Consider the following 26629-nt stretch of genomic DNA (forward strand, 5'->3'; position numbering starts at 1 on the left):
AAGTGCTGGCGACTGGGAATCTATTTTGGACCAGAGCTGAAAACAAAATCTATTTTGAGAAACAAGCTGTGATTGGCAGTCTGCTTTGTTTGACTTTTGCAGGCCATTGTCCCCGGCAGAATGAAAAGCGTGTGTGTTTGCTCATTATTTAAATAGGCAGTACTCTCTCTCTCTGCTTCGCAAGATTCGAGATTTAAACTTTTGTCAGAACCCTCTCAGCAATGAAACAAGGCAAATTTGCGAACTCCAACGGCTCTGCCCTCCGGTCCTGCTGCTGCTCTGTCTTTGAGAGTCTTGCCTGTATCACTTGTCATCACTATTGCCATCACCCAGCAAGCTCTTGTCCTGAGAAAGGCATTGTGGGAGAATCCAGAGAACACTGAAACATGTCTGAAACATGAATCCTGTAGTCTGAAATTTGGGGTCTGCCTGTGCCTAGCTGATGTACCATGGGGGCCCTTCTCTTGAGGCTTTGAGGTGAGTCCCTCAGGGTAACACTTAATCTGAACAAATTTAAACAGGAAGGACTTAAGATGAGAGAAAGGCTACTGTATCAATTATTGACAGGACCTCAGGTAGGAGATAATGTGATTTGTTTCTCTTAAAGGGGGGTGTCTTGTATCCCAGGTTAGACCACTTATCACATTCTCATTCTCTTCATTCACCTTGCAAACAGTACATGGGACCATTCCATTCCATCTTGGCCACTACCTATGAATCTACAGTTATTTAAAAGGAGATTTTCTTTCAGATTAAAAAAAAAATACATCCCAGACACCCTCAGCCTTATTTCTTTAAGAGGTCAAAAGACCATAGGCTTCCAGAGTGTGCCAGTGTGTGCCTTGGTGCTAACTCTGTACATAAATTTATCCTGAGTAGCATCCAGGATTGTTCTTGTGGCATGAATAAGTGATGTGTTTACATTTAGCTTTTCTTGTTGTCAAGCTGTGATACTGCCTGGATGATGAAGTTAACATGAAAACTCATACTTAATGTATAATTTCCATTATAAGCAATTACCAAGGGCTATGGAGATGGCTTAGTCAGTAAGTGCTGCTGGGCAAGCATGAAGATCTGCGTTTGGATTCTCAACACACATGCAAAAGCCAATCATGGGGTCACATATTGATACTGTAGATACTGGAGAGGCAGAGACATTAGATTCCCAGGCCTCTCTGCCTAGTTTTAGATGATTTGGTGATCTCTAGGTTCAGAGAGAGACCTTATCTCAAAAAATAAGGTGGAGGGTGACAGAGGAAGGCTATATCGTTGACCTCCGACATACATGCTCACACATACATGCACAGACATTACTGTGTGAAAGAGAAAGAACTGTAGATATTGACTATATCCTATCCGCAGATAGTCACGGGGACCCAATTTGATCACAAGCATTTTCAAGAGGTAAATGCCAGGCAAGAGGGTCATGGACCCCAAGGTCAAAAAGAGGTGGCTTCCTGTCTGCAAGACGTTGTTGGAGACCTTGGAATGTAAAATCGCAATGGCGGCATAGATGGGTTGTGTCATATCTAAATCACATCAAGCCCTGAAACTACAAAAGGAAGTTTTGTAGTTGAGATAAGGAACCAAGTTAGAGAATAACCAATGCTCCTGAGACAATCAAGAAGGAGAATGGGAGACAGCTCTGTGGCTGGCAGTGGGGTTTGCTGAGTAAAGTCTGTTGATTCGTTGAGTGTCTATTTAAATTTTAGAAACTTTCCAGTATCCATGGCAACTGGATTTGATGATGAGATCAACTGTATTTCTCAACACACATACACACAACATAATATAACACAGTTGTGCATGCTTTTAGACCTTTCTCGAATACTAACTTTTGTAGACATCGGTATGTGCTTGACAACTTTGATTTTTTTTTTTTTTAGTGTCTCTGTGACAGATGGATGGGGTCACTAGGAGACAGCATCAGGAGTACATTTGACACCCTTAATAAAGGTTCACCCACGTGTAGAGACTCTCAGATGAAGCAAATTCGGTAGAGAACAGAAAAGAACACCAAGTCTCCAGGATCCTTGTGTGAAAATTCTTTTATGCTTATTTTTCCTTTGAAAATTTTCAAACAAGGATTAAAAACAAACAAAAAGAAAAAAAGAAAAAAAAAACCAGGGATCCCTGCTTCAATGCACCCGCATCACACTTAACTGAGTTTCTTAATGCCTGTTTTCAAATGAGTCAATTATTTTCTTCACTGACAGAAACCAAACAAATCCTAAAAAGCATTTTGCAATAGAATTCTCCCTGAGTTGGGAGGGAGGCAAGCTTTCCTCAGAAGCCACTGGCTCCATGGTGCAATCAAGCCCTACACTCCCAGGCCCACGTTAGCTGTTTGCTGACACTAAGCTAATTAAAGGCTACCAGCTCATTTTGCATGAGATTCCCAAAAACTTAAGGTGCTAATAAAATTGTACTTTTAATATTCTATATCAATCACAAAGTGACCTCATTTACAAAAAAAACAAAAACAAAAAAACAAAAACCACTCAATTGGTAACTAATTTGCAGTACAATTATGTTAACCACACTCCAGATGTGCATACTTGCTGGAAAGGTTTTTCTTTGGTTTTGGGTTTTTTGGGGGGAGGGTATTTTTTTAAAGATGTGAAGGGGTCTCATGATCCTGGATCACATTTGTGGATCTGTGTCTTGATTGAACTAAAGATGAACCTGAGGACTCATGTAGCGTAAAACTCAAGACTCAAATGAATTCTAGATGCATGTGGCTTTATTTTTAAACCTTTTATTCCCTATAACAAAGTGGCAGGAGCTGGAAAGATGAATCAGTGTTTAAGAGCATAGGCTGCTATTTCAAAGAACCCAGGTTCAGTTCCCAGCACCCATATGGCAGCTCACAAGTATCTGTAACCCCAGTTCTAAGGGACCTAATGCTCTCTTCTGGCCCCTGAAGGCACTGTATGTGTGGTGTACAGATATACATGTAGGTAAACACACACACACACACACACACACACACACATACACACACACACACACACACACACACACAAATAAAGTAAATACATAAATCTTTAAGAAATAAAGTAAAATGGCAATTTTCACACAAGATGGTAAGAGCCCATGGGAATTCACTCTAAATGACTCAGAGTTGCCTCTGTCTTCTTTTGTTAACAGTTATTCACTGCCAGCTACAATGGCTGGATTCAATAAAACTTTGTAAATTCATTTTTGACTGAATTGATAAATTGCTATGAAAAAAATCTATGAGTTATTTCATCAGAAAACAAAGGTTGTCCAGAAGTTTATGTGTCTGTGACTCAGCTTTTACAAGATTGTGCATATTCAAGTCCATCAAATAGTCAGGAAGGATTGGGGTTTGCTACATGGCCGACATTAACATATACTACCTCCAAATGGAAATGGTATTTTTAAAGATGTTTTGTTTTTACTTTATGTGTATGAAGGTTTTGCCTACATACATATATGAACGCTATGTGAGTGCAGTGCCCCAAGAGGCCAGAAGAGGGCATCAGCTCCATAGGAACTGGTGTTACAAATCGTTGTGAGCAGCCATGTGGGTTCTGGTGACTAAACCCAGGTCCTCTAGAAGAGCAGCTGGTGCTCTTAACCACTGAGTCATCATCTCTCCAGCCCCTGAAGAGGTATATATTTGCACATCCAATGTTCCTGCTGTGGACCAGAGGAAGATCTGAGCTTGGTCCAGGATGGAGGCCAACATTGCTCTATCTCAATGGATAAGTAATATGCCATTGTTAGGCATGAGAATAGAATAGATTACTGCTGCGGGCCGCAGGAATATATCATAAGAACTCAGCTGGTTATGGCAAAGTCACTACCTGGAGGGATCAAGGAATTCCTCCAGAGGAAGCCAAATTCCGAGGAGCTTTTGGTGTTACTTGGATTGTTGCATATCAGCTGTCTTCTGTTATGAAAATCATGTGTGCCTTCATAGTTTTCCCAATTGACTTTTCCCTAAGAAGGGCTAACAGTGTGGATTGATCACTCTCTGGACATACACATTCCAGGTATTTGGAGAACAACCTCAGGAAAGACTTTCTCTGGAATCAGATATCTCCCTTAGCCACTCTCAAGGACTAACAGTAATAACAAGTCTCCTGATTTAAGGTAAATTCCACAAGGAGACACTACCTAGGTCAGGTGGACGTTAAGTAACAGTTTTACACAATTTAGCTCGGACCCTCCTTTCTTATAGCCTTACTAACTTTAAAGACCTTTAACTCCTTACCTAACCACTTCTAGGAATATTTAGATAATTTTCTGTGCTGACAGCTATGCTCAGCCAGAACCCCTGTTCAAACCTCCCTGTAATTATCATCATTGGCAGCATCTGGCCAGGTCCATTCCAAGATGGTGGAAAGTATCTTATCGGAGATACCTCTGTACTCTCTAAGAACAGACTTAAGCATCCAGACTACCTGTTTGAGAAGGCCTGACAGATGTGCCAATTAAGCTTAACTTCCTCCTTTCCCAAATCTTACCTCCAGTTCCAGATCTCCCTTTTACTATCACCAGAGTCATCTACCTGTACACAGGTTGCCTAGCGACTGAGCATACTTTCCCCCACCCTGCAGAAAAATGGCAGATAGCTCAGACAGATAGGAGCCACAGGAAAAAAGAAGGCAGTTTTATTTTCTCCCATTGACCTAGCAACTTATAGATTCTAAACATTTTCTACTAATCACGTTTAAGACTATAGTTGAGCATATAAGATCCCTCTTCTTAGATATTACCCAAATTTAGCCTTTAGTTAATTCATGTCCCCATTTGTCACTTCCCTTTGGGGTTGCAAATGATAATTAATGGTTATTGCCTCTCTATGTGATTCTTATCACCCCTCCATTTGACCCTGGAATCCTGGCTTTACACTGCTAAGGGAATACTGCTTGTAAGTGTATATGTATCAGGACTTCCAGGGTACTGGAGGACAGAGAAGGGAAAAGAGAATGGAAGAACTAGATAGGTAAGAACTTGAGGGGAACAAACTGAGATGGGGAAGAACTAGATTGAAGGGCTAGAAGAGAGGACTAGAGGAATGAGATGGAAGATGAGGAAGAGCCAGATGGGGAAGAACAAGATGAGGAAGAACAAGATGAGAGAGAAGGAGATGGGAGAGGAGCTGATATGGGAAAGAACTAGATGTATGAGAACCTAGAAGGGGCAGAACTAAAAGAAGGAATTAAGATAGAATTTAGAGGGGACAACAGATAAATGTAAAGAGAAATTGGGCAAGAAAGGAGCTAAAAATGAGAGTATAAGCTTATAGAGAGAGAACTGACACCAAATAATAAAGTGTATGGACTAAGAAGTTTCGTGTACATAGATTCATTTCTTTTCTTCAAAGATTAATTATCAGCTGGTTGTAGATTCTTCCCGGACCCTGGGAGGGGACTATCGAGGGGCTGGACCCCCGAAGCCCCCGATAGATTACTGTCAGATTCTTTTAGTCTTTCAATGTAAGGTTTAGAATTTTTATTTTAATTAATTTAATGTTTAATTTTAAATATTTAAATTCAGTCATAATAACATTTCAATCAATTTTTGCTCGAGCTCTTTATTATGGAGCTGGAAACATTTTCTACTAATCATGTTTAAGACTATAGTAGAGCACATAAGATCCCTCTTCTTAGATATTATCCGAATTTAGCCTTTAGTAATTCATGTCCCCATTGGTCACTTCCTTTTGGGGTTGCAAATGATAATTAATGGTTATTGCCTCTCTATGTGATTCTTATCACCCCTCCATTTGACCCTGGAATCCTGGCTTTACACTGCTAAGGGAATACTGCTTGTAAGTGTATATATACCAGAACTTCCATGGCACTGGAGAACAGAGAAGAGAAAAGAGAATGGAAGAACTAGATAGGTAAGAACTTGAGGGGAACAAACTGAGATGGGGAAGAACTAGATTGAAGGGCTAGAAGAGAGGACTAGAGGAATGAGATGGAAGATGAGGAAGAGCCAGATGGGGAAGAACAAGATGAGGAAGAACAAGATGAGAGAGAAGGAGATGGGAGAGGAGCTGATATGGGAAAGAACTAGATGGATGAGAACCTAGAAGGGGCAGAACTAAAAGAAGGAATTAAGATAGAACTTAGAGGGGACAACAGATAAATATAAAGAGAAATTGGGCAAGAAAGGAGCTAAAAATGAGAGTATACGCTTATATAGAGAGAACTGACACCAAATAATAAAGTATATGGGCTAAGAAGTTTCGTGTACATAGATTCATTTCTTTTCTTCAAAGATTAATTATCAGCTGATTGTAGATTCTTCCTGGAGCCTGGGAGGGGACTATCGAGGGGCTGGACCCCTGAAGTCCCCGATAGATTACTGTCAGATTCTTTTAGTCTTTCAATGTAAGGTTTAGAATTTTTATTTTAATTAATTTAATGTTTAATTTTAAATATTTAAATTCAGTCATAATAACATTTCAATCAATTTTTGCTCGAGCTCTTTATTATGGAGCTGGAAACCAAAAGTCATTTTACCAAAGTAGCATATTCTCACAAAATAGCATTTTCACACAGAGGTGTGTGTGTGTGTGTTCATACCAGGGACTGCATTGAGAATAACAGGGATGAAGACTGAACCAAACTAACCCACATGGCTGTTAAAATGTCATTTTGAAATTGTGCCACTGAAATTATGACACAGGCACAGTCAGCCAGTGTGTCATTTAGAAGATAGACCTGTGTTACTTTGAGTATCCAAGGATGTGAGAAATCCTCACAATGCTTCTATAGATCATTGCGCTGACAGATTCCACTGGCTGAGATGGGTGGAAGTGAGAGACTGACACTTCACCTTTTTCCATCCGTTCTACAGATATTATGTGACCTTTGATGAGAAGATAACTAGTCATAAAGCCTGCCTCCTTGGGAGAATAGGGATGAGACAGTTTTACTACTAGCTAAACACTAGGAAAAACCTAGGTAGGTGCCATGAGCAATACGCCTAAAAGGCGGCAAAGACAGAAAAGGTCCTTACCTTTGAACATCTTCAGCTGTGTATTATCCATTACATCACATCCATCACCATTTCTCCAAAGGGAAAATAAAGCCTCTCATATCTTTGAAATAAGTAGAAAGTTACTCTGATGGCCAGACACCATGACCAGACACTCAGGCAGAGACACAGATGTCATTTGCAAATGGGTGGTCACAGCTCAGGGCAGGCCTCTGAGGAGACATCCCTAGCAGCAGAGTTAAAGAAATTGATTTAATCTTTGAGAAGATGAGCTGATATCTCCAACACATGACAGAAGGATTCATAAATATTTCTTTTCTAAAAGCAATATGATGGAATGTCTAATCCTGGTTGTCAACTTGACATACATGGAAAGAGAGAACCTCAGTTGAGGGATTACTTCCATCAGATTGGCCTGTGACCATGTCTGTGGGGCATTTTCTTGATGAATGATTGACATGGGAGGCCCTAGCCCATTGTGGGCAGTACCATCCCTGGGCAGGTGGTCCTGGGTAGTATAAGAAAGCAGGTGTAAGTAAATTTGTTGCAACTCTGTGGGTTTGGTGCCAGGTTTTGGCAAGAAATGTGAGTTTAGTAACTCTGGGGAAAGGTGTCCTGACTACCTGGGAGTCAGGCAATACCTTGAGCTGCTTAGGACAGCTCTGACAGCTGGAGCTGCATAGAGGCAGCCCAACCCTGGAAGGGAAATTTTCTGAGTGCTCTGGAAAGTCAGGCCTGGAACTGCTTTAGTGGGAAGGGGCATCCTGACTGTTCACAAAGTCAGGCTCTACCTGGTGTGATGAGGGATGGTCTCCCCACAGGCTATAGCAATCCTGCTCCTTTCCTGGAGAGCTGCTACAGCTGGGCTTTGCTCAGCCCCAACTTAAGGGGGCTTCCTAGCAGAGCTCTGCTTCTCTGGCCTAAGATGTTGCTTCTTTTGCTTCACTCTGCAAAAGTGGAAACCCCTGCAGAAATGTATCAATCTCCTCCAGCTCCGGAGAAAAGTGTTACTTTTTCAGCTCTCTCTTACTCTGTCCACTGAGGGATGTCTCAGCAAGGATCTTCTCTATACTAGTGAATGAAGATCTTCACACCAAAAACTCTTTTGAGAAAGAGATTTATTTGGGAAGGAGGAGTCTAGGAGAGTAGCTGCCTCTACCAGGGTGGAGAGAACAGCTCTTTTTTTAACTGACCGGGCAGGGTGGTTTACATAGGATGTCTTGGGGGTGGAGTCAACCAGGGGTTGACTTGGGGCCCAGGCTTCTACTGTCCTTCTCTGTGATTGGTTACTTTCACAAGTCAGTTGACCAGGGCCCGAGATGGCTCTGAGCTGACTGAGCTAAACTGTGTTTCTTTCTGCCCTGATCTGAGCCATCTTTCCCTAGTTCTGGCCTCCAGGGTCAGGATAGGTTTTTTTTTTAGCCAGCCCCTTTTCCCTACAGCAGGCTGAGGAAGCCATGAAGAGGAGCTAGTAAGCGTCATTGGTGTCTGCTTTAGTTCCTGACTCTAGGTTCATGCCTTGAGTTCCTGCTCTAACATTCTCAGTGACAGACTGTGAGCTGTGAACTATATAATAAAGCCATTTCCTCCCTGCACTGTTTTTTGCTCAATGTTTTATACCTAGAAAGCAAAGGAAAACACCTGGAGAAAAACATAGAGGACTTATTTTCTTCTTGGGGCATCAAGGGATTTACTTTCCCATTCCACTTGCGTGAGCAATCAAGCGTTTGCTGCTGGCTTAGCTCCCCTCGCTGTAGCTTCATGGTGCTGAGGACTGGGCTGGTGGAAAGAGTCTCAACAGAAACCTAGACATTTTAAATGACCATAGAAACAATGAACTGTCATTACCCTCAGCACCCCCAGAATCCCTTGGAGGTCATTCTGTGTGAGTTTCAGCAGGTTGGGACTCGTGGAATGAGGCTAGTCATTCAGCTGCTTTTCCTCACTGGAGCCTCGATTTCAAAGTCCTTTGCTAGGCCTCGACTTCATGGTACCTATGTTAGGCAGCTTTTCATCATGATGATAAATATCTGAATTTAGAAGATATTTATTTAGGCTTAAAGTTTTAGAGATTCCAAGTCCATGGCCAGTTTTAGAAACTGTGGAAAGACAACTCGTGGCTAGGATGTGTGTGTCACAGAATCAGCTTTGACAATTGTTGGGGCAATTTTGGGGGTATTTTCCCTGGGCATGGACAGGACAGGATCATTGGCCATGCTGGAGCAGAAGTTGCTATGGTGAGCTACAGAATGTTTGGCACTGTAGTCATGGCAATGTAATAAGAGTGACACAGAGATAGGCCAGTGGGGATGGTGATGGAACTGTTAATATTCCCTAGTAGGAAAAGGGAAGGGAGGGAACAGCCTCCTCACCTGTGAGGCAGCCATCATTCTCTTCTGTCTGCATGCCATCCATGGTCTTGAGAGTTACTAGAATATGTTGAAGGTAGAAAGTTAACTAAAGGAGTGTCCATGAGGTTATTATCACTGATGGAGTTGGACTTCTTGATAGCACCACTGTTGGGGGGGGTCACCCCTGGACCTATAAGCAACGCATGACCACTCTTCCTATAAGTAACTCCAACTAGACACATTGGTTCCTCAAGTTGGACTTTGGTGGTGTCCTTACTTTCATCTGTTGTCAGTTCCCTACCTGGGGTGAGGGAATTCTTGTTTAGAAGCAGACATGACTCCAAGATTGCTACATTAACAAAGCCCACTTGCAGTATGGATGACAGCTCACAGAACCTGGAAACCTAGAGTATACTTGCACCACTTGTAGTCAACTCAACAGGTTGAAAGCACCCTTTCTAACTGACTCAGTTGGTCTAAACCTCTTCTGGGTACCTCAGCTGGTCTGAGGGTAACCCTCAACAGTCCTTCCTGCTTATATATACTTGTGAAGGGAGGGGCCTAGCAGATCTGTTCAGTTTCAGGCACTTCCTAGAACTTCCAAGCAGTTGACTTCCTGGGTTTTACCTAGACGGACTGTTCAGCACAGAAGGAAATGTGACACAACAGCCATCTTCGCAGAAAGTCCCCTGTCTGCTTGTCACTTGAGTCTCAAGCATGATCTCCGTGGCCAGCAATTTACAGACACGATAACCTACACCCAAAGGCAGGCAAACCTTCAGAAGGACAGAAATCACCATGTGCTCTGAGAGCTGACTCTGAATAGTAACGAACACACAGGCAGCCTCCTTTTGCGGGACCCTGGCTGGCTCCACAAAGGATGCAGGGTCTGTGCCCATAAAGGAGCCTTTGCAGCCTGCACAGCTCATAATTAAGCAGCCTTGTTAGAAGATTGCTGTGTTTACTGATGCGGTGGGAAGATCTGATTGAAAAATAAGAAAGAAAGTCAAAGAATATGAAGAACTGCCTTTAAGTCTACTTTGATGTCAAAAAATCTTAAAAACATGCTGCTAAAATAAGATGCGCAATCCAAGGCAGTGTTATCCAAATGTGGCTGAGCTCCACAGCACCCGAAGGATGCTTTTGTGAGATAGTTAATGCTTATGCATGTGTATTGTTGAATTTTTAGGTATGTAAATCTGGGTTTAGGACGGATGGAGGCTGTTTATTGAACGATGCACAAAGAGGCTGTAATACCCTTAGAGCTGAGAGACCCAGACATGGCCAGGATGCAACCATGCCCAGAGCAAAAAAGAAAAAAAAAAAAAAGCTTTGTCACCAATCAAGATTGAGCCAGCAACAAAAAAAGAAAAAAAGAAAAAAAAAACACAGAACATTCGTCTCTTCAAAACAAAGGGTCCTCTTGAAGTCTACAATTAACTCCTTGGTCACTGTAAGCAATGCAGCCACACAATTATCACTTAGTGAACCTTAGATTGTAATGGCAGAGTAGTTCAAATGAGTGTAGGCTATCTTGATAGGCTAATCCAGCATATCATGAAGGAACTGGTGCAGCTCAGGAATGACTGTGTTCACCTGTCAGTGTGCCAATGTGACAGCCATGGGCTGGCCACATCTGAGAAATTTTCTTCTGTCTCTGGGTCAGTTCATCCTCAGTGGAGTGAATTCAGAATCCATGGGATAGCCTCCTCTGGGTGTGTCTGTGAGGATGTTTTCAGAGATATTTAACTGAAATAGGAAGATCCTCCCTGAATGTGGGCAACACCATGCCATCGGCTGAAGTCCTGGACTAAATAAAAAAGGAGAGAGTGAGCTGAGCGCCAGCATTCATCTCTCTCTGCTTCCTGACTGTGGGTGCCATGTGACCAGCCATTTCATGATCCTGGAACCATGATGGGTTTTACCCTCAAATTGTGAGCTAGAATAAACCCTCCCATTCTTAAATAGCTCTTGTCAGACTTTTTAATCACAGCCATGAGAAATGTTACTATTTCAGATGACATGACAAGGAGACAGCTGGGTGTATAAGTGGACATCACCAAGAACCTACATGATACTAGAATTCAGACTCATGGCTTCTGTGACCATTAGCTCAGAACAATCAAGACCTGCACACAACTGCCATCTGTCTCACTATCCTACTCAGGACTAATCAGATACAGCCAATCCCAGAAGATGCGCTACTTCTAATGAGTCCAGCCATGGCTTCCAAATGGCCGTGGCCCACCTGGATACCATATACCTGCTCTCCATGTCCTATGTGACTCTCCTATGACTGTGTCAGCCTTCAGGACTGAAGAACAAAACGATGGTGGCTGAACTCCCCGTGCAAGTGTGCAAGATGGGTTTGGTCTCATTTGAAAGGACTTAGTCTCAAGTCGTAATACTTAAGAATGTGATTGGTTAATGAACATACAGGGCTCAGAGCTGCATCCCATTCAGTAGACCACTCCTGTCTCTAACACCTCCCAAGCTCTACATCCTTCAGCAGCAACCCTGCAGAAGCAAACATCCCTGTTTTTCCTCCTGAGGCAAAGAACGGGGAACTGAGATTCTGATTGAAATAGGAAAATGGAAAATAAAACAACATCAAAAAGTTGAAGGCCCGGAATATTTATTTCAAGCACACGCACACACACACACAAAAAGAGCCTGAAGCTGTGTCTGTGTTTGGTGTGTCTATTACTTCCTGCAAAGCCTCACCTAACAAGAAAGTCTCTTGCAGGCCTTGTTTTTCTATACATATGGATATGGAAAGGGGGAAGTGTTTTGGTTAGGGTGTATGGATAGGGAGCGAGTGGCGCTTCGGGGGTTCCGTACCCGGTATGATTTGATTTTCCTCAGGAATCAGCCAAGTTGAAGACATCGCTCTGCATGTACGAAAATAGATTTCCCCAAATGGCTGTGTTGGCCCGAGAGATGATAAATTGTGCTGCCTCCCGTCTGTGCAAATCAGGAATGGAAATAGATGAAGCAAGGCCAGAGCAATGTCATGGCAAACCAGTCTGTGCTTCTCAAGCAGTATTGCTTTGGCTCATTCAGGAGGTCGAGTGCAGGGTAGGGGTGCACTAACTCTCAGCACAGAGGCAGGCTGGGGTGTCTCTTGGGTTGCACTAGTTACAGGTGCTATTTCTTCCTAATGTCTTGACTGCCATAACCTGTGTTTGGTATTGATTTTCACATTCTGACATATATCCAGTCTTTTGATTTTAGGTGAGGAAAAACAATTAATTGAATTTGATGTCCTCAGGGAAGCTTTAGAAAGTCAAAGGAGAGGGTGTCTTCCTTTTTGCAAAACAACTGACCCCTCAGATTCTTGCACAATGTAGATACTAAATCCATTTTATTTTCTTTTTTTCCCATTTTCCATGTGTGTGTGGAGTGCATATTTTTGTCTTACATGAATGGGTGAATGAAGGGGAGGTGTGCATGCATGTGTGCACACATGTTGAGGCCCAAGGTTGACTTCAAGAATCATTCTCCATCACTCTTCTACGTTATTCAAGGAGGCAGGCTCTCTCAATCAAACCCAGAGCTCATCAATATGCCCAGTCTCTTTAGACTGTTCTGGGGATTCCCCTGTTGCTTGTCTGCCGAGGCTGGAATTACAGATAGACTGCCAACCCCACCTGGCATTTAGGTGGGATTCTGGTAATCCAAAGCCCAGTCTTCATATGGAAAAAGCTTTAACTGTTGATCCATCTCTCGCAACCCACAGGTCAGTTGAATGAAGACAATGTTGTGTAGATGTCTGCTCTGTTATCAGTCCAGTGCCTGGAACCATACAAAACCCAAATGGATCGGCAGACCCGTTAAGATAGAGCACAGCAAAGCTTACACCAATTGCACTTCAAAGCATCTTGAAGGATCATTGCTGGAGTCTGGTAAGCAGCCCTGGTGCTCCTTGAAGACCCTAGATCACTTCCTTCACAGATTGCTTGCTTCTTAGAACAGATGAAAGAAAGTACCAGAAATCAGTTGATATCTTGACCAACTATCAGTTGATATCTGCTGATATCTGAACTCAAAGACTGCAGCTTGGTTCCCACTTCTCCTGACTTTATTTGGAGAATGGTTAAGATTGAGCTAGTTGCTATAACTAACAAACCCACAAGTATAAAACTGAAACGCGATGAGCATTGGTTCCTCTACGTTCTGCCAAGGGAACAATTCTTTCTGGAGGCAGGATTAACTTGGAGAAGAAACTCCTCCCATCTGGAGCCCCTTCAACCAGTTTTTGAAAGTGAGTACCATGATGTTGAACACCAAGCTGTTGAAGCAGAATCAAGTTGGGACATCTATCTACATCAGAGGGGAGAGTCAGTCAACATCTATCCATCTGCCATTGGCTGAGGCTGAGTCACATGACCTCAGCTAACTGCAAGGGGGATAAGACTCAAACATGACCCAGGAGGGATAAGAAATTAATAAGTCATTTCCAAGAGCCTTTTTTAAAAAATTAAATTGTGATAGTTTCATACATGTAAATAATGCATTCTGATTACGTATACACTAACCCTCTCTTATCTTCCTCCCACCCAACTGCCCCCCTCCTCACTATAGGCCCTTCCTCACATTCAGGTCTTGTTTATTTTAGACTCACTAAATTTAATTATCTATGGTGCTTTGAATGAGAATGGCCCCCATAGGCTTATACATTGGAATACTTGGTCCTTAGTTGGTGAAACTGTTTGGGAAGGACGAAGAGGTGTGGCCTTGTTGGATGAATGCCCAACTGGGAATGTTTCAAAGGACATATGTTATTCTTAGTTATCTTGTGTCTGCCTCCTACATGTGAACCAAATGTGAGCCCTCAACTGCTCCTGCCACCATGCCTTTGATCCACCAACATGGACTCTAACCCTTTATTATCTTGTCACTGTTATATAGAAAAGTAACTAAGATGCCAGGACTGTTTACATTGCCAGGTTTGGTACTGTCTTGGTGGGCTCACCACTAAGTACACACCTGAAGACAATGTTGGTCCTTCAACCAGGGCCCATCAGCAGCCAATAGTTCAATAGCAAGAGGGACCCATGAGTGGCTCCCTAACCCCTGATTGGCTGTTGACCTGCCCAGTGACCTATATACTCAGGACAGGCAAGGGCAGCTGCTGTGAGATCATGTTTACAAGTTCCGTGTCATGCCCCAAAGATAACATTTTAAATCCCATCTCCAAATTGTCTAGGCCATTCTAGCTCTTCTTTCATGATTTTGCAGGAGCCTTAGTGTTATAAATGTCATGGTTAGGGATGAACCCTCAACTGTCACCAATTCTAAACACCTAGAACAGCCACATTGTCATTCAGTGCAAAGAGAAGCTTCTCTGACTAAGGTTGAGAGTGGTATTTCTCTATGGAAAGAAACATGGATATTTAGAAGTCATTTGGTAGCAGGACAATGCAAGTCCTCCCTAGGATCTAGGTCTTCCCCGGCCATTTGTTTAATGAAATTTACAGTGTGAGTGTTAATTCTTTTTCTGTGGAGAGGCTTCAGATCTGAACAGAAAACCACTGTTTACACCCATAACAGTCATGTGGTAACTGCACCCATTAGGCACATCTTGTCTGACAGTCAACCATGCAGAACATCTCCCATTTTAGCTAGGAGAAAACTTTAAAATTCCAAAAAAAAAATCCCCAAAAGAAAATCATTGCAACCCATAATGGAAAGATGGGAAGATATTATCTGTACATTATTTCAATGACTTTTTTTCTTTGTTTATTTTCTTCCTGTCTTCTTTCTGTTGTTTTTGGATATTTGGAGGGGGGATTTCTAGTCAAGGTCTCATGTGTCCCAGTCTCAAACTCACTATGTACCCAAGGATAGCTGTGACCTGTCTCCAACACAAGGCACATTGGTGGTTGTGGTTGTTGTGGTTGTGGTGAGGCAGGAGGCAGGGGCATGGTATGGAGGCATGGTGGGTAGGATGGGTAGGTTATGGTGGGTATGTCAGTGTTGAGACAGGAGGCATGGTGAGTATGGTGAAGTATGGTGGTGGATATGGTGGTGGTGGGTAGATAGGGTATGGTGGGTATGGCAGGTGGTGGGCATGGTGGATGGGTAAGTTAGGTGGGTATGGTGGGTATAGATATGGTGGGTATGGTGGTTATGGGCCAGCCCTGGGTCAGTCCTTGGATTATAGGCGTTCACCACTACACCCAGTTTTATGCAGTACTGGGGATCAGATCCAGGACCTTGAATATGAAAGGCAAGCGTTCCACAAATTGAGCTATGTCCCCAGCTGTCTGTAATTCTGAAGGTGCACTGCCCCATGTATAAGGCCTAAATGCTATAAAAATGGATGCCAATATGTAGAATGTAAAATAAACACCACAAGATGAAAGAGAAATGTACACGTAATTTCACAGAACTGGAAAATTGCCTCAGTGGGTAAAGTACCTGCTGCACAAGGGTGAGGACCTGAGATCAAATCCCGAGAATGCACATAGCCCACACTCAGCGGCAGGCATCTGTCATCCCAGTGCTGCCTAAGGAAATTGGAAGTAGCCTGAGATCCACAGGAGCATACAAGACACCTGTATCACATAGGAGGAAAAGTGAGGACTGATACTCATGACTACACACACACACACACACACACACACACACACACACACACACACACACACGTGCACGCACGCACGTGCAATGTTATAATTTAAATGCAGGTATATTTCCAAAAGAACCTTCTGTTTTTATTTCATCAATAAAAGCAGCAGACTTTAAGTTAGTCAACCTTCAGGAGTAGCTATTTATAGAACCATGGACACAAAACTGTGTCAAGAAAACAACCCCCACAGTGACGGCATCTGGGAAAGGTGGAGCCGGTATATGCATTTGTATGGTCAGGTCAGAAATATATATACACTACCAATGTGATAAGTTAATGCTGGGCTAGATGTCAATGATCCCTTCACCTGCGATAGTTTTTATATGAAACAAGAACTATGATTGATCTCCATTTATTGTTGAGGGAAGATGTGCAAATTAATCTTGGTGTGATTTCCATTCATCATCAATAGAATACCCTTGGGCAGAGTGTCGTGAGACACAAGCTGGATGCAGTGAAGGGGAGGGGTGGGGTCTGTTTCAGGTTGAAAGCCTTGGTGTGAAAAAGATGTCGGAGGTCACAGGAGAGAAACACATAGCGCCCCTGGGACACAGTGAGCTTCAACTGTCAACTTGACACACCTGGGAAGAGAGACCTTAACTGAAAAAAAGTAAGTGTCTCCATCAGATTGGCCTTTGGGCAAACGTGTGGGGCATTTTCTTGACTGATGATTGATGTTGGAAGGATCCAGTCCATTGTGGGTGGTGCCATCCCTGGACTGGTGGTCCTGGGTGCTAGAAGAAAGTGGGCTGAGCAAACCATGGGGAGCAAGCCAGTAAGCAGCACTCCTCCATGGTCTCAGTTTTAGTCCCTGCCTCCAGGCTCCTGCCTTGAGTTCCTGTCTGACTTCTGTACGTGATGGACTGTGACCTCAGAAGTGTAACTCAAATAGAACCTTTTCTCCCCAAGTTGTTTTTTGGTCAGTATTTTTTTTTTTAAACCACAGCAACGGAGAAGCGAAGTCGGACATTCTGTACCTGAGAGCTGGCATGATGTCTCTCCTACCCCAACCAAAATGTCTACAGCAGGCAAAAGGAAGAGGGAACGGAGAGGCTGCAGGAGGGGAAAGTGGGCAGATCTGCAAAGGTCTGGTGCTCCCAAATAGAAGCACGGGTGTCCTCACACCCCCTCCTGGGTGTGAAGCAGCAAGCTGGGGTGGATTGATCAGAGTAATTGAGTCTTACTAGGGTCAACAGTCTCTACTCATATAGTCCAAAATGCCACTGCCATGCTGCAGAGCTTCCTCTTGCCTCATAGGTCAGCGTCAGCCACATCTAACAGCTACAGCCAGTCTCCCTCTGTGGCAGTGAGGGTCATGGGTAAGTAGCATATGCTCACACTTCTGCATGATGTAATCACCAGACCCACAGGCTGTGGGTTCAGAGGGAGCTATCTGGGTTCAAATTTCCAGCTATCAGCAAAGCACGTTTGAGATAAACAGTTAATATTGATTGACTGACTCAGGAAAAACTTAACATTTTAAAATAGTTTTATCCCTTGAAAAATTGTGAGAATATTAGTGTGTGTCTGCCTCTCTCTCTCTCTCTCTCTCTCTCTCTCTCTCTCTCTCTCTCTCTCTCTCTCTCTCTCTCTGTGTGTGTGTGTGTGTGTGTGTGTGTGTGTGTGTGTGTGTGTGTGTGTTAAATGTAATTATGAGAAGTGATTATCTGCTGCATAATGAGAGGTTGGCCTTCAGGGACACTGACTTCTTTACTATAAATGAGGTTCCTTCTCTGTCACCAGAATTTTCCCAACATGCCTCAGTTTCCTCATTTACTAAAAACACCCTGAGAGTGAACAATTCATGTTTTTTTCATGCTTCAGCAAATATTCCCGATCCCTCATACTCAGATATCTACAAAAAATTACCTAAAATGATATATGATTTTATGATTTCCTATCATAAAACTAAATAATTATTTACTCTTTCTGTCCTAACCATATGAATGAGCAATAAGTTCAGTCTGTAGCCTTGTAAGATTTCCTCATTGCTCATCCTGACACCCATTAAATCATGCCCTGACACACCTGTGCATTCAAGACTCTGACTGTCCTTCTCTGCTCATTCTTCTGAAAGCCTAAGCTAAGCTACGAGGAACATTAAGTAGCGATGATGCTATAATGTGACATTGACGTCATCACTTTTTGCTATGGCAAAATATCTAACAAAACAACTGCAGTAGGGGTTTGTTCCAGCTCACGGTTTGAAATCACAGTCTATGGGGGTGGGGAGGGCGTGGCAGCAGGAGCATGTGGCAGCTGGTCCCATGGCACCCACAGTCAGGAAGCAGAGAGAGATGGATGCTGGTGCTCAGCTCACTTTCTCCTTTTTGTTCACTTTGGGACCCCATGCATCCCTGCAATTCCATCAGCCTCCAGCCACCGTGCAGTTTTCCTTTGGTTTCCCTGCGACTTCTCAGCCTGATGCAGTTCTGTAGCTCTTTGGGATGAGAAGCCGGTGCTGTCTTGAGTTCTGGAGGCAGCCCTACCCACTGCCATCACACCTCACACCTGCTTGCATGGCTCCTCTTTGCTTCAGCCTGTGTTCAGGTCTCCTAGAAACCCAGAGCATCCCCCTCTCCCTTCCTTCTCTCCTCTGTCAGCAAAGCTACAGATGGCTGCCCTGTGTCCCAGGATGCCTGTAAGTAGTTCAAGAAGAAAAACCCAGTTCAAACTATTTCATAAATCCTCTTCTGGGATAATGACTAGGTTCTCAGACACTGTCTTGCCCTTTTACAGTTGCTAAGTGTGGTGACAGCCGCAGCCATACCTGAATATAGAATAAAGGCTGGATTAGGCACTCGGTCCCCACCCCATTAAATCAGTGGCCATTACTACTGGCTAAGTCTTCTGTGGCTCCCACTGTAATGTGTCACAGGGTGAAGAGGATTTTTTTTCTTTCCATGATAGAAAAAGAGATTTTCACAATAAAGGAATCATGACCTCTGTTCCACAAACAATCCTGCTGATTGAAGACTGCCCAGCTTAGCTTCTTCCCTGACCCTGGCTACATCAACGTCTATTATAAGAAACAAGTGTGTCCTGCTCTGTGATTACAGTTCTGGTGACAGAGCAGCTGTGTCCTCTGCTTTGGAAGGCATCATCTTTATAATTTCATTTATGTCTTTTATGAAAAGATTTACCTTTATTTTTAATTGTGTGTTTGTGTGTGCTTGCATGTGTGTGTGTGTGTGTGTGTGTGTGTGTGTGTGTGTGTGTGCCTGTGTATGTGGGCATGCAGTACCTGCAGAGGCCAGAAGAGGGCATCAGCAACTGAAGCTGTACAAGAGATTGTGAGCCATCAGGTATGGATGCTGGGAACCAAATTCTTAAGATCAGAAATAGTAAACACTGACATGCCCCTGACTCGGGCATATCCTTAGCAAGGTCACAGGATCCTGCCTCACGCCATAGTCACATACTTGGTAAAAACTGAGACAAACATCATGTTACCCATGACGTTGTAACATCTGCATAAATTTCTGAGGCTTCCCCCTCTTAAGAGGAAGAGAATAATTTGGAAACATTGTATACTAAAGGTCCTTTTAATTTTGCTTAAACCATTGGTCCTTTTCTACTTTGGCAAGTTTTCAAAGGCCAGGTCTACCCCAAATGCTCTGTGTCCTACCATGTAACATCAACTTCTGCGTCCTTTATGATTTACTTCATAAGACCAGAGGTTAGATGCTGATTTCACAGCAAATGGAGATACCTACCCTGTGTTCTGTTGTTAAATGAGAGTTCAGAGCTGCCCCAGGGAAAGGTGCCCAATGGTGTAGTGAGGGGCTCATTCCAAATTGGTAAGGGATGAGCAGCCCGCAACTGCTTTTGATTCCCAAGATGCACTGGTTTGGCTTCCAGATTCCATCTCACCCAATGCAACACTGTGAGAAATGTGTGCAGTGATGGAACAGAGATGATGAGACACAGCAGGCCAGTCAATCCTATTCCACCACGCCTCCATAAAGGGAAAATTCATGTCCTCTGCTCGCTCAGGCTTTGTTGAAACGATAACCCACAGGTCAAAATGCAAACCGAGCAGTATCTCAAAATTTTATGGGGCTCCTGTCTTGGCCATGGGAGGGGCTCTGAGTCTGGGTGTGAGGAGGTCCTCCAGCAGAATATACAGTCGCACATTCTACTGTGACAACCCTGAACCAGAATGTGCATGCTTCATCTCATTAAAGCTCACTCCCATGCTTGCGGCACAGAGTCTCCACCACCCCGTGCTACCAAAGAAGGTCCTGGCATCCAGAGGACTGTCTCACCCACAGTCACACAGCTGGTGAACGCCAGGCAGATGCAAACATCCTGCCTTGCCCCTACCTTTGCTGCAGCAGGCTCCTGGCCAGAGGAGGATCCCTCCTCTACAGTAAAGGCTTTGTTTCTCTTCCCTCTTCCCCCGAATAAAATCCCAGCTCTCCTGTGAGCAATGCTGTCTCCATTTCTCTTCCTGCTGCTGTAATAGGATATCCTGATAAAAGCCACTTAAGAGAGAAAGCATTTATTTCTCCAGAAAGTACCATTTGTCATCCATTGTGATGGAATCATGGTGGCAGGAGCTGGGAGTGGTTGACATTGCATCCACAATAAAGAAGGAGAGAGGAACACAGGCAGATTCGAGGCTCATTGTCTTCTTTTCAAACAGTCCAGGACCCCCTGTCCAAGGAATGGTCCCACCCACAGAATGATAGGTCTTGCCACACCATTTAACCTAACCCGGATGGACAATCCCTACAAGTACACCATCTCCCAAGTGATTCCAGACCCCATCAAGATGACAATCAGCAGTGTTGGATGAGTTTTCTCATCTCTGTGTGTTTCTGCTACCGCCAGTGTTGATGACTCGATGGGATTTTGTTGATGAGATGGCTAGAAATGCACAATCCAACACCCTTGACCTTAGGGGAAAGTTAGGCAGCCAGAAGCCAGAATGTGTCTTTTTGCTCAGAGGCTGGATGAAACCCAAACAAGGACCTCACTGCCATTATTACTGAGGCCCTTGGAGGATTCTAAGACGAACATCTGGGCACGCTCTCCCTCCTACACTCATCCCAGGCTCTTAGTCCCTTATACAAGGTGAGGTCCAGGTAGAGACTTTGCAAGTCAAGACCTATTACCTAAGACACCTCTGATGTCTGGTCTCATTAGCAGTGGAGTCAGGATAGGTCTGGAGGGAGTAAGTGCCTCTAAGTATTCTTCACCTCGGCCTTCTGCTGTGCGATTTTATGCCACATGCTCTTTGGTCTTTCCTTGCAAGTCTCTATTTGGTATTATAAAAATTCTCCAATTTCTTGAATCTATTTAATCAGCGTAGAAAAAAGAAACTCCCCTGCCATTTAGCCCTTTCAATTTCACGACTCAGCACAGTCTTGGATTAGTCTACTATTTTGCATTCACGACAGAAAAATACAAAAGGTGACAGATGAAATGTGGGTCAGGCCAACTTTTATTCTGGCCCAATAAAAGTGCAAGTCCTCTGAAAAAAAGAACCTTTCCCAGCAATTATGAATATAGAGGACTAATGTAAAAAATGTGGCGTTTGAGATTGAGGCCACAGTCATCATTTTAAAGCAGTTAGGAGCACATTTCAGAGTAAATAGACCTGCTTCTGTATGCTGCCTGGAGATGATGAAGCCAGATAGGATTCTCAGAAGCCCTCAGAGGGGAAATGCCTGTCGGATAATCAAGTCATTGAGATAAGACCCGGGGAACTGAAAAATATTAATTTTAATGATGTGAGCCAAAAATGAGTTGAGAGAAAAATGGGTTAGGGGAGGGGTATCTTCTTCAACAATAACATCCCAGGATTTGAGGGAGCACTTGGGCTATTTGTTTGTTTGTTTGTGTGTGTGTGTGTGTGTGTGTGTGTGTGTGTGTGTGTGTTCATGTGTGTGTGCTTGTATGTAGAAGCTAGAGATATCACTGTCAGGTAACTTCCTAAATCACTCTCTAGCTTATTTTTAACACAGGGACCCTCACTGAACCTGGAGCTCACTGTGAAGCCCCAGGGTTCCCCCTATCTCACTCCTAGAGCTGGGATTAGAGGAATACACTACAGTGCCTGTTTTTTTATATAGATTCTGGGGATATGAGCTCTGGTTTTTTATGTGTATGAGTGTTTTGGCTGTGTGTGTCTGTGCACTGTGTATGTGCAGTGCCTGAAGATGCCAGAAGAGAGCGCTGGATCCCTGGAACTGGAGTTAGAGATGGTTGTGAGCCCCCACCTGGGTCCCTTGCAAGCCCAGCCTCCTCCCACTGCCCTTCTCCTGTTCCCACCTACTACTTACCACCCTACTCTCTTCCTCCACACTGTGTTGCTGTGGGATGGTCTGTATGTCAAATTACTCTGATTGGTCAATAAATAAAACACTGATTGACCAGTGGCTAGGCAGGAAGTATAGGCGGGACTAACAGAGGAGAAAAGAAAGAACAGGAAGGCAGAAGGAGTCACTGCCAGCTCACAAGCAGCATGTGAAGATACCAGTAAGCCACGAGCCATGTGGCAAAGTATAGATTTATGGAAATGTAAGCTATAAGAACAGTTAGCAAGAAGCCTGCCATGGCCATACAGTTTGTAAGCAATATAAGTTTCTGTGTTTACTTGGTTGAGTCTGAGCGGCTGTGGGACTGGCAGGTGACAAAGATTTGTCCTGACTGTGGGCCAGGCAGGAAAACTCTAGCTACACTGTGTGTCATTAGATGCCTCACTTATATTGCCTAATACATTGTCCCAGAGGCCCACATAGGCACCTGAAAATGGCAACTGATTTATATAGTCCAACCTGCCTGTAGACTACCTATCTACCTATATCTATCCTCCATCATCTGTCACCGATGGGCTGAGGCAGGGGAGTATGGTGGAGCAGGAGGCATGGAAGGGCTTACACAAAGACCGCGAACTGGCAGAAGGGAAAGTTCCTCCAGCTGAGGCTAACTAAAACTGACTGGAGCCTCTGGTGCAAGGGCAGAGGCAGCCCAGAGTGCCTCAAGGTGACCCGTGTGGCTCTTTCTGATGTTAGAACACATGCCCTTGGGGAGAGATTTAAGATGCTAATGAGGCACGCATAGGAGCCTAAAGTTGTATGTAGAGCTACATGGAACATGCAGAGCACACTTTAATCTACTCTGTGCATGACGTAAAGACCCCCACATTGCATGATAGAAAGGCACACATGTTTAGCGGGTCTGCAGTGTCTGAGCGTCTGAACTTTCCCCTGCTGTAATCTGCTTCCATCCTTAGAAGTGCATCTTTCGGCCGGGCGGTGGTGGCGCACGCCTTTAATCCCAGCACATGGGAGGCAGAGGCAGGCGGATCTCTGTGAGTTCGAGGCCAGCCTGGGCTACCAAGTGAGTTCCAGGAAAGGCGCAAAGCTACGCAGAGAAACCCTGTCTCAAAAAACCAAAGAAGTGCATCTTTCTCCAATCAGCTCTTCCTGCTTCTGCTACTGTCTGAGTAACTGCACTGAGTGCCTTTGTACAATTCCTCTCTTCTGGACACACACACGCCTGGAAATCCCAGTGGGTGCCCAGAAAACCCCATGAGTCAATATCATCCATATTTTGGTATTATGGAAAGTGCCTTAATAAACAGTGTGTGGTGTCTCTCAGTACATTGGTTTTGCTCATCCTCTTATGCCTGTGGTTCTCAACTTACAGGTCATGACCCCCAGGGGGTTGAACAACCCTTTCATAGGGGTCGCATATGAGACATCCTGCATATCAGATATTTACATTACTATTCATAACAGTAGCAGAATTACAGTAATGAAGTACTGTAATTTAATAGTTGAGGGTCACCACAATATGAGAAACTGTATTAAAGGGTCACAGTAATAAGAAGGCTGAGAACCACTGTTATGCTAACATCACAGCAGTTAGCTTAGGCCATACTCTGCCCTACTCCACGAGGACTTCATTTTATTTACCTGTGTCTGCAGTGACCCTATTTTCAAATGCAATATCACATTTATATCTAATTGGAACTAGGACTTCCTCCCACCACACTTGATTGGGGGACACCATTCTACCAACACCTTACAAATCATCTCTCCTAAGGAAAACCCAAGCTCTGCCTATTCTGGGCCTGGTTTCCCATGACATTGGTGCTTTGGACTGAGTGGCATAAATGCCAGATCCTGGTTTCCTAGAGTGGTTTCCTCTGGGCTTGGTGGGACCATCATAAAGCTGGGGAGGAAACTTGGGAGGAATCTGGGAGGAGCTAGAGGGTGGATATGACCAAAATGTATGCATGTGTAAAATTCTCAAAAAATAGATAAAAAGATCATTTTTATCCTTTATTTGGAAAAAAATTGGAGACAATGTAGTTTGTCAACCTGCCAGACCAGAGCTGTGTGAGAGGGAGGGAAGGAAAAGGCAGACACACAGTTCATCGGAATCCAAGAGCAAAATCCAAAATGACTTTGTTTTAAACGATGGTTTTTGTTTCATCTATTTTTTTTATTGCTGATGTATGTTTCTACATATTGGGATAAATGACTAGTAAGGTTCCTGTTATTTTTAACATGCACATAGTCAAACATGTTAACCCATCAGACTTTACTTAACAGCCCAGAATATTAAAAGAGAAGACCCTCCAGTAAGCTGAAAACATGAGGTAGAGTCTGAATATTCACATTTAACAAATTGCAATGGAAAAATACAGTGCTTTATGATGAAAAATAAAATGACAGTAAAAGATTTTTTAATAATCAAATAACGAAAGTATATGAGTCTTTGTTAATTGTGTACCAAGTATTTGGAGGTGAGTCTAACAACTGAGGTTGGATGTTTCTGTCAGCCCTAGTATTGTGGCTAGAGTGGTAAAGGGGGAGAGAGAGAGAGAGAGAGAGAGAGAGAGAGAGAGAGAGAGAGTAGAGAGAGAGAGAGAGCAAATATGGGGAGTAAATTGTGCCTTCCTTGACACTTAATTTGTATTTTGTGTGTATATATATGGTATATGTGTGTGTGTGTGTGTGTGTGTGTGTGTGTGTGTGTGTGTGTGCAGTACCCAGAGGGGCCAGAAGGGGGCAACAGATTCCCCTGGAGCTGAAGTTACAGGAGTTTGTGAATCTCCATGTAAGGAGCTGGGAATTGAACCCTAAATCCCGGGTCCTGTGTAAGAGCTCTTAACTACTGAGCCATCTCCCCAGTTGTTCTTTGGCATTTAAAATAATATTCATATTCACTGTATCTATGTACACAGTGAACTTCAAACCAGAATGCTATCTGAGGAGAACACATCTGTATGGGTTTCATAGCTTGCATAATTGATGTATAATTAATTCATAGCCAGTATCACTTGGCTGAACAGGAACTAACTGGGTCACTGAACAGGACTAGTGGGTCACTCGTGCCTCTGTGGACACCCCATACTCACATGCATATGGTACCATTAACTGGAGCTATCAATTGCTGCAGAGGCACCACTGAGGAAGACTTATACTATCCTAAAGCCCAGACTCATTCCCAGAAGTCCCTGGTCACCCCGTGTCTATGAGGGGCAGAGAAGGACTGACTTGGAAGCTCCCCATGGAAGTTGAGAATCACTTTTTTTTTTTTTTTTTTTTTTTTTTTTTTGGTTTTTCGAGACAGGGCTTCTCTGTAGTTTTGCGCCTTTCCTGGAACTCACTTTGTAGACCAGGCTGGCCTCGAACTCACAGAGATCCTCCTGCCTCTGCCTCCCGAGTGCTGGGATTAAAGGCATGCGCCACCACCGCCCGGCTGAGAATCACTTCTAAAAGAGAAATATCCTGGGTCTGGAGACTAAGAAAATAATGTTCTTCTTTACTGGTGAGGGAACCCCAATCAAAAGGCATCCAGGACTGTGTGTCACCTGCAACTGAGGACATAGAGAGGGGTGGATGGACTCTGACAGCTCATCTTGGCTATCAACTTGACAAGCTCCTGGGCACACCTGGGAGAGATTTCCTTAATCAGATTCCTTGGAGCAGGAAGACCCATCCTAAACTTGGGTCACACCTTCTGGTGGCACCCTATATAAAGGACACAGAAGAGGGAGATTTTGCTTTTTGCCTGCTTCATCCTCACTCTTGCTAGCAAGTTCTTCTGTTCTGTTGCTGCAGCTGGTATTAAATCCAAATTTTTCAGAATTCTGATGTAGACTGAAAACCAGGAGCTCTCCAGGAATCCTCGGGACTCTAGCGCCAGATTGGGACTGCAGAGAAATCCAGTCTCACAGCCTGAACAACTATCAAATTCTCAGCCTTTCAGTCAGGAGGCAGTCATGGTTGGACTGCCCAGACTGCATCTCTGATAAATCCTCTTAATATACGTGTTCATCCTGTCAGTTCTGTCCTTTCACAGAACCCTGGCTAATGCAGGCACCTAGCCTTCTGGTCCCTCTCCTGTGATCTCTGAATCTACAGAGCATGGAACGGCAGCAGCTAGTTGCCTCTGAATAGGACCTGTGGACCTGGGATCCTGGAATTGAGTCCCCAAGATCAGCTGTCATGCTGGACCAAAAGGTGGCAGTTTCCACAACTTGTCTGGGCAGTGTGGCCCCTGCTACCTGGGAACCCCACACAGGGAAGAGAAACTTCCCCCAAACCCCAAGAATGGGATGGTCCTCTTGGCCACCTTTAAGAAAACTGTGCTGGCTGGGTTGAATTTACAGGTATGAACATGTGTGGCATTGGCT

Source organism: Peromyscus californicus, unplaced genomic scaffold (assembly GCF_007827085.1).
Source record: "Peromyscus californicus insignis strain IS unplaced genomic scaffold, ASM782708v3 Scaffold_2__1_contigs__length_46816999, whole genome shotgun sequence".
Lineage (NCBI taxonomy): Eukaryota > Metazoa > Chordata > Mammalia > Rodentia > Cricetidae > Peromyscus > Peromyscus californicus.